The sequence below is a fragment of the Manis javanica genome, chromosome 11 (genome assembly GCF_040802235.1).
Source record: "Manis javanica isolate MJ-LG chromosome 11, MJ_LKY, whole genome shotgun sequence".
Taxonomy (NCBI): Eukaryota; Metazoa; Chordata; class Mammalia; order Pholidota; family Manidae; genus Manis; species Manis javanica.
Genome location: NC_133166.1, coordinates 32,448,227 through 32,461,401, shown reverse-complemented (window position 1 = coordinate 32,461,401; position 13,175 = coordinate 32,448,227). Strand labels below are relative to the sequence as shown.

Sequence of the window (13,175 nt, the reverse complement as noted above, 5' to 3'; positions counted from 1 at the left end):
GTTTTCCATCTAAATTAGAACTCTGGGTGGTATTCTTAACTCCACCTATGCACCCAATTCTAATAAATCACTAAGTCCCACTAATTCAAATGCCATCATTTTTCTGAAGTCCATTTCTCCTTTCCATGATTTTATTACAATGGCCCTGATTAAGACTTTTCTTTCCCCTGCTCTACTACCAATCTCCCAATGGCTATTCGTGCCCTCAAACTGTCCATCTCAATTCGATCTTTATATGAATGGAAAGGTCCCAGTCTATAATATAAAATTCTCAATGGCTCTCTTTGTTACATGATAACATCCCATCTCTTTAAGCTTACTCCAATAATTCATCACAAGAGGTAGTGGAGCATGGCAGTTAAGAGCATAGGCTCCAGATCCAGCCTGCCTGGGTATGAATTCTGGCTCTGCCACTTGCTGTGTGATATGGAGTAGTTACGTATATTGCCTGTGACCTGATTTTCTCATCTGTAAAATGGGGGTGATAATCTTATCTCATTAGGTTGCTATGAGAATCAAATAAGTAAATAAATCAATTAAATAAATGTACACACACACACACACACACACACACACACACACACATACACATGCACACGCACTCTTAGAAACGTCGTGCTGGTCACATAGTAAGCACTGTATAAGCGTTTGCTGTTTGACTCCTTTCCCCACACACTATGCTGCACAACAGTGTAATGCTTCCTCCTCTCCGTGTAGCTTCTTGTCTGTCATGCTGTTCCTCATCTTTGTTCAACTAGCTTTGTTCACATTGATCCCTCTGCCTCAGAAGTCTTCCTCCACCTGATCAACTCCCAGCCATCCTCTGTGACTCAGTTCAGGAATTGCCTCCTGGCCTCCCATAATATTTTGGGAACATTCCTGGCTTCACATTTTCACCTTTGTCTACAATAATCTATTTACCAGCCTATTTCCCCCACTTGCTCATGGAGAGGAGGAGTTGATCTTACTCTTTAAAAAAAAAAAAAATTCCTTCCCCTAGTAATTTGGTATGGAGAAGAAATGCAGTAAAAGTTTGTGGACTGGAAGATATACTACTAATTAAAACCTCACTGTCAGACCTATCTTCCTAAACTTGGAGCAGATGACAACTTGCCTTCACTCAAAAATGTTTATTCTGAAACAAAGAGCACTTTATTCAGAATACACCACAAGACTTGCTGCCCACTTCTTAATGGCAGGACCAGGAAGGTCCTGGCTGGAGAGCTGTCCACTGGGAAAGCTGTTTGGGCCAGGTGCCCTAATGCAGGGTAGCCAGAGGGAGAACATAACTCATGAGGCACGACAAGCCGAGTCCTGGCCGGAGAACTCTACTGCTTTGTTAGCCATTCCCAAGGGAATAACTGCCTTAGCTCCTCTGCAACAAGCGAGCTGTCCACTCAATTCCATCTGCTCACTGAGAGCCTTTTGGTGGGGTATCAGAACTTACTACATCTCACATGTTACCTGTTCTAGGGAGCTCAGGTGCTAGTGTTCAAGTGGCCAGTGGCACTGTGGGCTTCTTCTCCCAGTCAGGTAAAGAAGGATCTCAAGTGACAGATCTGGAGTCATATTCCCATGAGAACATTAAAAATCTGGGCGTGCAAGCCCCATTGTAGGGCAGTGACTCCCAGCCATGGCTATACATTAGGATCACCTGGGCAGCAGCTGAGCCTCACCATATCCTGGCAATACTCCTTATCATTGAATCAGAATGCCTAGTGATGGGACCCAGGTGTCAGGAATGTTTAAAACTGTCCAGGTAATTCTGTGCAGCTAGGTAGAGAATTACTGCTGTAGGGGTGGGAGTGGTGCAGAGCTTTGTGGGGAGCAAAAATTGCTCATTAAACTTTTTTTCTGGGCTAGATGGGCTTCCTTCTTAAAAACTGGTTACAGATTAAACCACTTTCACCCACCCCCTCTACCCACCACTGTATCACACAGTGGTGAAACAAATAGATGCAAATCTATGTTTTATGGAGTTTACAGCAAAGTAGGAGAAATAGATGATGAACACGCAATTATAAATTATGAAAAACTCTATGGAGAAAAATAATAGGGTGCCATGTGGAAAATCACTTATTTTATATTGGTTAATGAGAAGGTGAAATTTAAGCTGAGATTTGTAGAGTAAGAAGGAGCCAGTCATTTGGGAATGATGGAAAGAACATGTGCTCAGGCTCTGTGGCTGAAAAATGCCTGGTGTCTCCATACCAATTTGGTGTCTTCCACAAACATTCTCTAATTACCTACTCTGTGGCAGGCAGAATATAGGCATGGTACCTACATTTGAGGAGCTCATAATTTGGTGGGGAGACAACAGTATGTAGAGACATAGATTGTAATAAGGAAAGTTTAGCAGGACTCTTGGCGGGGGGAATTTAATTCTGCCCAATGTATGAAAAGGTATATATATATATGTATGGGGGTGATCACAGGTTTCAGGAGAGAGAAGTCAGCCTTTGAACAATTATATAGAACCACCTCCTTTTGTGAGGTGCTCTCTCTGACACTGTGGCAAGAATTCCCCAGATAGGGGAGAAAATGCCATGGGCACTGGGAAGCACATGGGTAAAGGCACAGAGACATCAGAGTGTCTGGCATACTTGGGGAATGAAGAGTTTGGTGTGTCTGGGCCCTCAGACAGGACATGTGCTATGATGGGGGTGTGGCTAGAAAGGATGGAATTGACAAATGACACTTGGGGCTTTCTCTGGGATGCGTGGCAATGGGGGTAAGCTCGGATGGGTGTGTCTCTGATCCCAAAAGAGGCTGTGCTTTCATGACACCTGGAAAAGTCTCCTCAGTCAGAGTTAACTGTGCCTGAATTCAGTTTCCTGTGGAGTGGCTCCCAGGGTCTCCAGGTGCTAGACGGTTGGCATCTCCCAGCAGTCCTCTCTGTACATCTGACACTTCAGCCCGCACCCCTTGGTACCTGAGTCTTAAATGTTTATTCTTTCCCCTCTTCTTGGGGCAAAAACACTTTCATATTTGCTCCCTAGAAATGGAGAACAAGGGGCGGAGCCCTCCGTTGACCCACTGTACACATCCTTTTCTGAAGAATGTCAAAGGACGCGGCTGGGCACACTGATGATCCTCCTGCTCATAGGGTCTGGGTGCATCAAGTGATGCTTGCTGCTGTTTGTTCCAAGCTTTTTTCACCATAAATGGGGAGCTGGGCTAGGGAGAAGGTGCAGATGAGGCTGCATGGCTTGGTGGGTCTAAGTGCTTTTTGGAAGGGTTTCTGGACCATGGAGCTTGAAGTTCATCCTTGGGAGGGAGGAACCATGGAGGATTTCCAGCTGGGGTAGGCCATGATCAGATCTGTGATTTTGAAAGCTTCCTCTCTTGGCTAACTTGGAGGATGGACTATAAAGGAGTAATACTAGATTCTGGAGTTCATAGGAATGTTAGCTCCTTGAGGGCCAGTGGTCTCATTTCTCTTGTTTACTACTTCCCCCCCCCCCCCAGGTCTAGAATAGTGTCTATCACATAATTAGTACTCAATAGATATTTGATGAATGAATGAGACCAGTTAGGAACCTATTGCCCTGGTCCAGGCAAGAGATGATACTTAAACTTGGTCAGTGTCATGGAAATGGAGAGGAGTTAGAGATACTGAGACAGTTAGGAGGGAGGGTTTAGGATGATATGGCAGAGCTACAATAGCAACTAAAATGGTTTTACTTTTTAAGCCCAGCACCAAGGACAGAGAATTCAGCAACTAGGCTACAGTGGTAAGGACTGTTGGTTGACTTGAGATCCTCTATTTTTTCATCCTGAGTTTCAGCTCCTACTCCCAAGGAGTCATGGGCTCTATAATGATCATCCTTTTCCAGGAAATCTGGCCAGATCTCACCTTGTCCATGATGGACTCCATGACACCATGGCTTCCTGGTGCACCATTTGTAATTGTTATTGAATTCGTTGTAGTGCATGACAGAAGACCTATAATCAAGTATCTGTCTTTGATATGTTTTTCTATTTAAAATTGAAAGGGACACAGTTAAAAATTTTCCCCTGAAGGCTTCCAAAATTCACACTCCCTCCTGCATGGGTGCCCTTTGATAATTTGTGCAAAAGAATCCCTAAATCTACTCTGTACTTTGGCAAACTCTTGTTTACTCTCTAGCTTTTATTATGTGTTTGGTTTTTATATTTTTCTAGGTAATTTGGGCTGTTCATTACTGTTGTGACTTAGAACATAAATTACTTCTTAGATGGTGGGTCAGGTAGGCTCTTGTAAACAACAGAAACCAATTTTAATTAAGCAGAAAAGGGATTTTCTTAAACATAATGGAAATATATATATATAACATAAAATTAGCAATTTAACTATTTTTAAGTATGCAATTCAGAGGTATTAATTACATTCACTATTTATTTCCAAAAATTTTTTATCACCCTAAACAGAAACTCTATACACATTAAGGAATAATCTCCATTGTCCCCTCGCTCAGGCCCTGTTAATCTGAATCCTACTTTCCATCTCTATGAATTTGCCCATTCCAATTAGTTCATATAAGTGGAATTATACAATATTTGTCTTTCTGTGTCTGGCTTATTTCACTTAGCATAATGTCTTCAAGGTTCATCTGTGTTGTAGTACATATGCCTCATTCCTTTTAATGGCTGAGGAATATTCCATTGTGTGGATATACCACTTTTGTTTATCTAAGAAAAGGATTTTTTAAAAAGATATTGAATATGTTTTGTACAACAAAACCTAAATCCTATATAACCAGGGTGGAGCTTCAGGTTCCTCAGGGGCTTTGGTTTGGAATACCTGGGCTTTGAGTCAAAACTGCCTCTATATTGTGTGATCTTGGGTAAATTACTTTAAACCTGCAACCCTCATTTGTAAAATAGGGATAAAGAATCTTGTACAGACTGTATAATCATTTGAGGTAATCCATGTAAATCAGTCAGCATAAATTTTGGCACTTAAATAAAAATGTGCTCATGAATATTACCCATATAATGGCTTGTAAAAATCATTGTTCATGTTTCTTCTTAAAACAAGATCCTGCAAGCAGAACTTCATGTAAAACATCTCCTCATAAGGAAAGAAATAAAATCAAGTTGTTTTTTTGTACATGTTTTCAATTGATTTTTTCCTTGGGCTGGGAAGGAAAGATAAAAGGCTCTCTTCCTAATTAAGACGAGAACAACACTGGTCAGTCCAGCCTGATAGTCTCTTTAGACTAGGACAGCTTTAGGGCTTTTGCCAAGTACAATCCTGCACAATGGAAGCAAGATAGTTATGGGTGGCTGTGGGGTAAATTGCAGAGTTTCCAGAATCTCCTGCCAAGCCGTAGTTCATTTACATATCAGTAGGTGTTTACCATTGCAGAGCCTCTGATCCATCTGCGCCAAGGGGTGGAGAGGAAAACGGCCATTTTCTCCGTCCCTCTCTTCCTGGTATGTAATTGGTCTGCTGTCTGCCAGTCACCAAGGACCCGCCAATAGAGTTCCTCCCAGAAGAGATGGGCAGAAAGTAGAGAGCGGGCCATGGGGGCAGAGTGCAAGCAGTGGCTGGAGGAGATGGGTGGTGCTAGGCCTATCCAGCAAATTTGAGCAAGCTGTGAGCAATAAAAAAATGGTTTCCCCCAACCTACACTCTCCCTTGACTTATTTTGGTTTCACTGGTTTCATAGGGGGTTCGCCCCAGGCTGGGTACACCCTTTTCCCTGGAGCTACAGTGGCTGAAGACGATGTTTGAAAAAAGGGAATAAGATAGAATTCCTTTCGCACATAAATTACTGTTGACTCTAACTGGACTCTTCTGTGATAGAAACTAACTATAGACTTGGGAGGATGCTATAGTCTTTTGGAAGTAAATGGACCTGTATTCAAATCCCATCTCTGATTTATATAGGTCAAGTTTCCCACTTATAGAGCTGAGAGAGGTCATCCGTGGGAGCTGCACAGGGCTGGGTAGCACCCAGGAGAGCTACTGCCTGAGGGCACTGTGGCAGAGGTGCAATGTGGAGCCCCCAGAGAAGCCAGAGTATCTGGCTGAGGTGTCTTGGTGCTTTTAGCCTGTTACTCCCTCTGGCCTCTGCACTAGTCAGCTTGGACATCCTCAGCACGGAAGGTACATGACAATTTTCTACCCTTTACTGGCTGAGGTTCAATAATTCTGGATAGAACCTCAAACCAGCTTGAGCAACCTTGAAACATAACTCTGCCCTCTGATTCTCAAAAGTGTTTTATTTAGTTGTGAAACTGATTTTGTGGGGGTGTGGTGTGTGTAAACCTTGTTATAACAAAATAGCCTTCACCCATTATTCAGATGTCCTGAGAAATCAAACTTATATGCTGTTTTTCATCTTTGTTCTTGCCACCAACCAGCAATGCCACAGGAGTGCTGGCTGTACAGTTAGGAAGTATTTTCTGAGACCTACCATGGGCACTCCTAACAGTGGCTTACAGGACCGCATTGTAATAGTGACAGAAATCATGATGATCTCTCACACAGTACAAAGCATTCACTCCATCACTCAATTTATTTTTTTAAAAAACATTTTGTATCTGGCATGTGACAGTAGCCCAGCCTCCGTCTTACAGATAATGGAAACTGGAACTCAAACACTGACTGCGAACAGCTGGCCCATCTGGGTCAGTATCCACACTTTGGATTTCTGGTCCAGTAGTCTATTTACTGCCCCACTGTGAGCCGGGCAATGTGGGAACTCCAGATTTTAATGACTTGGTGGTTTGGGATATGGTTCCAGGGAGATCACTTGACCTCTCTCTGCTTCAAAAAAGAGCAAATCTGTGATCTTTCTCTCTCTCTGTCTAAACATCCAAAGAGGAAGCAACTCTCAGCCAGGGCAGGAGCTGAGCCTGGTTTGTAGGCAGCGGGCTGTACAGGTGGCTCATTGCCTTGTACCCTGGGGCAGCAGTAAATTGATGTTTGCAGATTTCTGAGCCTCTGGCAGAGATGGGGAGGGAGGGCTAGGAAAGTGACATTTCTGTAAATAACCACACCTGGTTCTAAGAGCAGAAGGATTGGCATGTCCCTGTAGCCTCATCAATTACCATCAACCTTTTGCAAAGGGAGCCCCAGGGGAGAGAATCTCTTCACACTCTTGATTATTTATAGACTCCACATCCTGTCCACACTCTGGGGGAAATATGGTTTGCTCACAGTGGCCTCCTTTCAGATGCTTCCAGGCCCAGTGGAATGTATCCTTCAGCCCCTCCACTATGTGGAGCAGACTTGACATCCAACACTGGGACATAACAAACATGTTAAAGGGGAGATGTGGGGCAGGATGCCTGAATTGCTCAGATTCATGAATCTCCCAGCAGACCCTGATTGAATAGCCACTTCACTGCGAAAGAAGGCAATTCAGTGTAGTGGCTAAATAAGCACGCTTTCCAAGCAGATACACCTAGATTTAAACCTCAGTTCTACCATTTACAAGCTGTGTGGCTTTGGTTAAGTTACTCAGACCTTCTGCCTCCATTTCCCCATCTATTAAACGGGATAGTAATACCTCTTCTCAGGGTCATTGTGAGGTTTGATTTTACAGGGCTGAGCAGTGCCTGACACAACAGGCAATAGGTATAGGGGCCTTTTCTTTCTTTTTTTTTTAATTTTAAATATGGAATGCTTCTCAAGTTTGCATGTCACCCTTGCATGGGACCATGCTGAACTTTTCTGTATTATTCCAATTTTAGTGTAAGAGCTGCCAAAGTGAGCACTGGTGCCCATTCTTGTAAGATACTGTAGAGTATGTGTATGTGTGATTTTGAAAGACACAGGCCTGAAGAAACAGAGGCAAGGCAGCTATTACAGGCAGGGAATTTTGGGTGAAAAGGAAATTCTTAAAACTTAGAGGAGAGATCTCTGTGGACAGGATAGGTCAGAGAGGACTTCTTGGAGGGAGACATGACTGAGTTACCTGAATATCCAAGGTATGTTGTTGGACATGACCCAGGGTGCCCACCACCTGATTATGGGTTGGCAGAATGCCTTAGACCAGTTTTTGGGAAAAGCTGTTTTAGCCTGGATGATGGCCTGGACTGCCAGTATCTGGTGTCAAGGGTTGGCAGCTCCCAGATGGAGAGTTTTGTTGGCATGCCACAAATGGCATGGAGCATTTGTTCAAGAGCCAATCAAGAGAAAAACTAAGGCTTCCCAAAGTAAAAAAGGAAAAGATAACATTTTGGGTGAATTATCTGCAGTGAATGGATTTTCCTGCTCAATTCTGTCCTTTCAAAAGGCCTACTTCACTAAAGTAGAATGATTTCCCATTCTAAGAACTTCTTGCATTAAAAATTTTTATAACAAATTCAAAAATTAGAATATTAGAATAGTACAATGAACCCTCATGTATGTGTATGTTTATGTGTATGTGTATGTATATGTGTGATTTTGAAAGACACAGGCCTGAAGAAACAGAGGCAAGGAAGCTATTATAGGTAGGGAATTTTGGGTGAAAAGGAAATTCTTAAAACTTAGAGGAGAGAGTTTGGGTGTATCTATCACCCAGCTACAAAATAAACTCAAGGCCACTTTTGTTTCATTTATATTCCCCCTGCTAGAATATTTAAAACACATCCCCCAAATCGTATCATTTCACCTGCAAATATCTGTGTATGCCTTTCTGAAAGATAAGAACTTTTAAAAATAATAATCTTAACATCATTATTTGCATGAAAAAAATTAACAAGTTGTTAATATCATCAAATATCTAGACAGTGTTCAAATTTCCATAATAGCCTTCTATTTTTTCCCAGTTGAAGCAGGACCTAAACTTAAAAGATTCACACATTATTAAGTGGTTGATATTTCACTTAGTCTCTTCAATTTATTGATTCCCCGACTTAATTTTTTTCCCCTTGCAATTAATTTGTTGAAGACACCACATCATTTCTTATTTTCTAGATAGAACTGCATTGCTGTGGTGTCATCTACCTTGCTCCTTTGTCCCCTGTATTTCTATAAAATAGCCTCTAGATCTAGTGACTTGTTCTGATCCAGATTCATCTATTTTTTTACCAGACTACATTGTAGGTATTGTTAAGTGGTTCCATCAGCTTGTGCTTAAAAACTGGTGGCCTCTTGTTGTGATGTAACAGCCATTGATAAACATTGCCCAGATCCATGATTTCACTGGGGGGTTTGCAAAATGGTAATTTTGACTTCGCAAAATGATAATTCTATCATTCCTTCCTCATTTATGACATGGACTATTTATTTCTATAGAGAGAATTGTTTCCTCATAAACTATTTGGTTAACTTAAGATACAGTTTAATCAAGAAAACAGGTTAAATGCTTAATTTTTTCCCTATACTTAATGGCACAGAATAGTGTCTTGGTTCCCTTACATCCTCCAGAGGGTACTAATGAGATTTTTTTGTTTCAGAATCTCATTAGGAACTTATAAATTGAAACATACACAAATGTTTCAATCCATTGCTGGTATTATTCTCTGTGATGCTTAGGTTTTTGCATCTCTAGCCAGTGAGTGGAATCTCTTTCCTGAGTTCTGACACAACCATGACCCCAGTCATTGTGAAGAGGTCCCTTGTTTTCTGGAAAGCAAAGATGTCCACATTTGAAAATGGAAATATTTTTTAAAGACAAAATACATTATGAGTTTATGCTGATTTTCAATTCAAAGTTAGGATAGGATTACAGGGTTTTGCTTAACTTCCTTGATTTTATTTTGAATCTTTGCTTATTATGCTAAAAATCTTGGTTCTTAATATCCATAGCATAACTGCTTGTTTGCTTTACCCTATTATATACCAAAAATACAATTAGTGGTTATTATTATTTTTGCAGTTCTTAGGTATATACTACTAGAGATATAGAATTGAATTACTGTATTTTCAAACCATTTAAAAGAATATACCTCTGCATCATTAAGCTATCAACTTAAGGCAGTCAGGTCCATTTATTTTATTTTGCCTTTGATTTTAGGCATTACCTTTTTCATTCTGTCTTAACGTTATTTATAATCATCTAAAACATTTTCATGGTTCTAAAGTCAAATTTAAAAAATGAGGTGTTATTTAGAGAAGTCCAACTTCTATCCCAAACTCACCTCCCTTTTTTCTCTTTTCCTTTTAGCCAACAATTTTATTTATTTCATGGTTTATACTTCCATAGTTTTTATATAAGCAAAACCACACGAGTATATACTTACATACATATGTATATACACACATGTATACATACATACATATATATGTATATAAATACATTCTCTTAGATAAATGGTAGCTGACTATACTTACTATATAGGCTTTAGTCAACCTTTTTTTTTCACTCAGCCTTATTTATATTCTGGAGGTCATACTGTAGTAATACAGAGATATTCTGACTCCTTTTAATAGTTGCATTGCTATTTGAACATATAGTTTATTCAGCTAGACCCTTGTTGATGGATATTTGTATATTTTGTTATTTCTTCAGGGAAGATTTCTAGAAGTAGACTTCCTGGGTTAAGGGATCAGAGTGTGTATGTTATTTTCCTAGATTTTGCTAAATTCCCCACCAAAGGATTTGTACCTGTTCTCATTCCTTCCAGCAATAATGTGAGCGCCTGTTTTCTCAAAGCTTGTTGAAAAGAGTATTTGAAAATCTTTTGGATTTTTGCCCATTATGGTAGGTGAAAAATGTTGTATTAGTTTATTTTTAATTTGGCCTTTTCTTATTATGTGCACAATCAAGATCTTTCCAGATAAGGGGCATTTTTATTGTTTTTTGTGAGTTGTTAGTACATATCCCTGGCCTTTTTTTTCTTTATAGGATTATTGGTCTTTCATTCTTTCTTTTTAAAGTTCTTTATATAGTGGAAATATTAATCCTTTATCTATGGTAAAAGTTGAGAAATTTCCCCATTAGTTATTTGTCTCTTTGCTTTCCATGTGGTGTTTTAGTTGGTTTGTTTTTGCTATGTAAGATTCAAAATTTTCTCCTATTTTTATGTAATGAAATTCATTAATCTATTCCCTATGGCTTCTAGGCATTGAGTCAGAGGTAGGAAAGTTCCCCCTCACTCCTGGATTGTAAAATAGTTCAGACTTGTTTTTCTATACTTGTATAGATTCATTTAATACATTTAACTTTCTTATCTACTTGGCATTTACCTTGGTATATGATGTGGGGAATGAATATGATTTTGTCTTTTTACATATGGCTGTTCGGTTAGCTCCATGCCTTTGATTAAAAAGACCAATTATTTCCTCCACTAATTTGAGATTCTTCCTTCATAGTGCGCTAAATTTCCAGATACAATTGGATCTCCTTCAGGATTTTCTATTTTGTTTCACTGGTCTATGCGTGTAACACCACCGCATTCTTTCAGCTGGAGCTGCTAGAATACGTTTTAATTACCTGGCAAGGCTCCCCTTTCTTGCTTCTCTTTCTTCTCTCCTTTTCCATCCCTTTCTTCTCTCTCTCTTTTTCTTTCTTTTTTTCAGGCTTTTTCCCTCTTACCTATTTTGCTTATCTATTCTTCCAAACTAATTTTATAATCATTTATCTAGCTCCAGAAAGAAAGTTAGTCATTATTATTTTGGATTCTATTAAATTTATGAATTACAGTAAACTGAATTTTATGAATTAACTAAGGGAGACCTGAAATCTTTGATACTGAGTATTCCTATCCAAGAATATGGTATATTTTTTCCATTTATGCAGGGTTATTTTTGTGTGTTTTTGAACGGTTTTATAGATTTTCTTCATAAAGATTTTGGATATTTCTTGTTAAATTTATGCTTAGGTATTTGATCTTATTTGGCTTTCACAAAGGGAGTTTTCTCTTTCAATATAACGTAATTATTTTGTATATATGAAGAATTGATTTTTGCGTATTTATTCATTAGGCTACTTTACTAAATTCTTTTGTTTGTAGTAGTTTTCTATTGATTATTTTGAGTTTTGTAGACACATACTTTATATAATTCTTAGCTCTAGTAATGTGATGGGTAACATTCATGGATCCTAACATATTGAATCCACTCTACTTGATCATGATGAATATTTTAATGTGCTTTTGGAGACTGTTGCTAAATATTTAGTATTTATATTGATATTTATAAGTGATACTGGTCCATAGTTTTTTTCCATTAATGCACTCATTTTCATTAATTGATGTTAAGATTGAGATTGATGTCTGAGATTGGTGTTAATACTCACTTCATAAGATAACTTGTAGAAATAGAACAATCTGGACCTGGTACACTTTTGAGGGAAAGCTCTTTTTCTACTTCCTTTATTTCTTCTATGGTATTTTATGTGTTTAGACTTTCTGTCTCCACTAGGCTTAATTTTAACTAGTTGTATTTGTCTAGAAAATTATCCACTTCATCTGCTTCTCCAAATTTGATGGCAAGGAATTATATAGAGTAGATTCTTATCACTTAAAAAATGCTCAGTTTTGATGGTTATTTCCTCCTTGTCACTTCTAATTCTATGTATATGGGCCCCCCACACCCCCACCAACCATTTTCCTCAATTATGTTATCTAATTTTTAAAAATTGTTATTGTTATGTTCTTTTCTTCAAATAATTAAATTCTGGATGCATATATTCATTTTATTTTTTTCTAACTTAAATCTTTTTCAAGTTATAATTTACTTACTATAAAATCATTATGGGTAGTTTGATGATTTTAATAAATTTATATACTTATGCAACAAAACACTAATCAAGACAGGACCTTTTCAGACAACTTCCTACCCAACCCCAGAGATAAGAATGTTCTAATATCTATCACCACAGTTTGGTTTTGCCCTTCTCAAACATCATATAAATAAATCATACTGTATGTACTTTGTATTTTGACTTCCTGTACTTAAAATGTTTTGAGATTCATTCATGTTCTTGAGTGTTATCAGTAAGGTGCTCCTTTTAATTTCTAAGTAGTATTCTATATTAGATAAACACAGTCTATGCATTCATCTGTTAATGGTGGTAAAGAATAAAAGTGCTTTAAATATTTTTGCACAACTGTTTCTGTGGGCATGTGGTTTCATTTTGGTGAATACCTGGAAGTGTAATAGTTGGTTCATAAGCTAAGTGTATGCTAAACTTTATAAGAAACAGCATTTCCACTTTTGGATACTTATCCAAAGGAAATGGAAACACTAACTCAAAAAGATGTATGCACCCTTGTGTTCACTGCAACAGTATTTACAATAGCCAAGACAT

The 13,175-nt window shown here is 38.8% G+C and overlaps 1 non-coding gene across 1 annotated transcript; it reads right to left on the bottom strand.

Annotated features, from left to right (window-relative positions):
• Positions 1 to 7,604: 7,604 nt before the first annotated feature.
• Positions 7,605 to 7,710, bottom strand: LOC118973911 (U6 spliceosomal RNA). Its single transcript, XR_005063435.1, has one exon. It is a non-coding gene; the product is annotated as a U6 spliceosomal RNA (small nuclear RNA).
• Between the last annotated feature and the right edge of the window lie 5,465 nt (positions 7,711 to 13,175).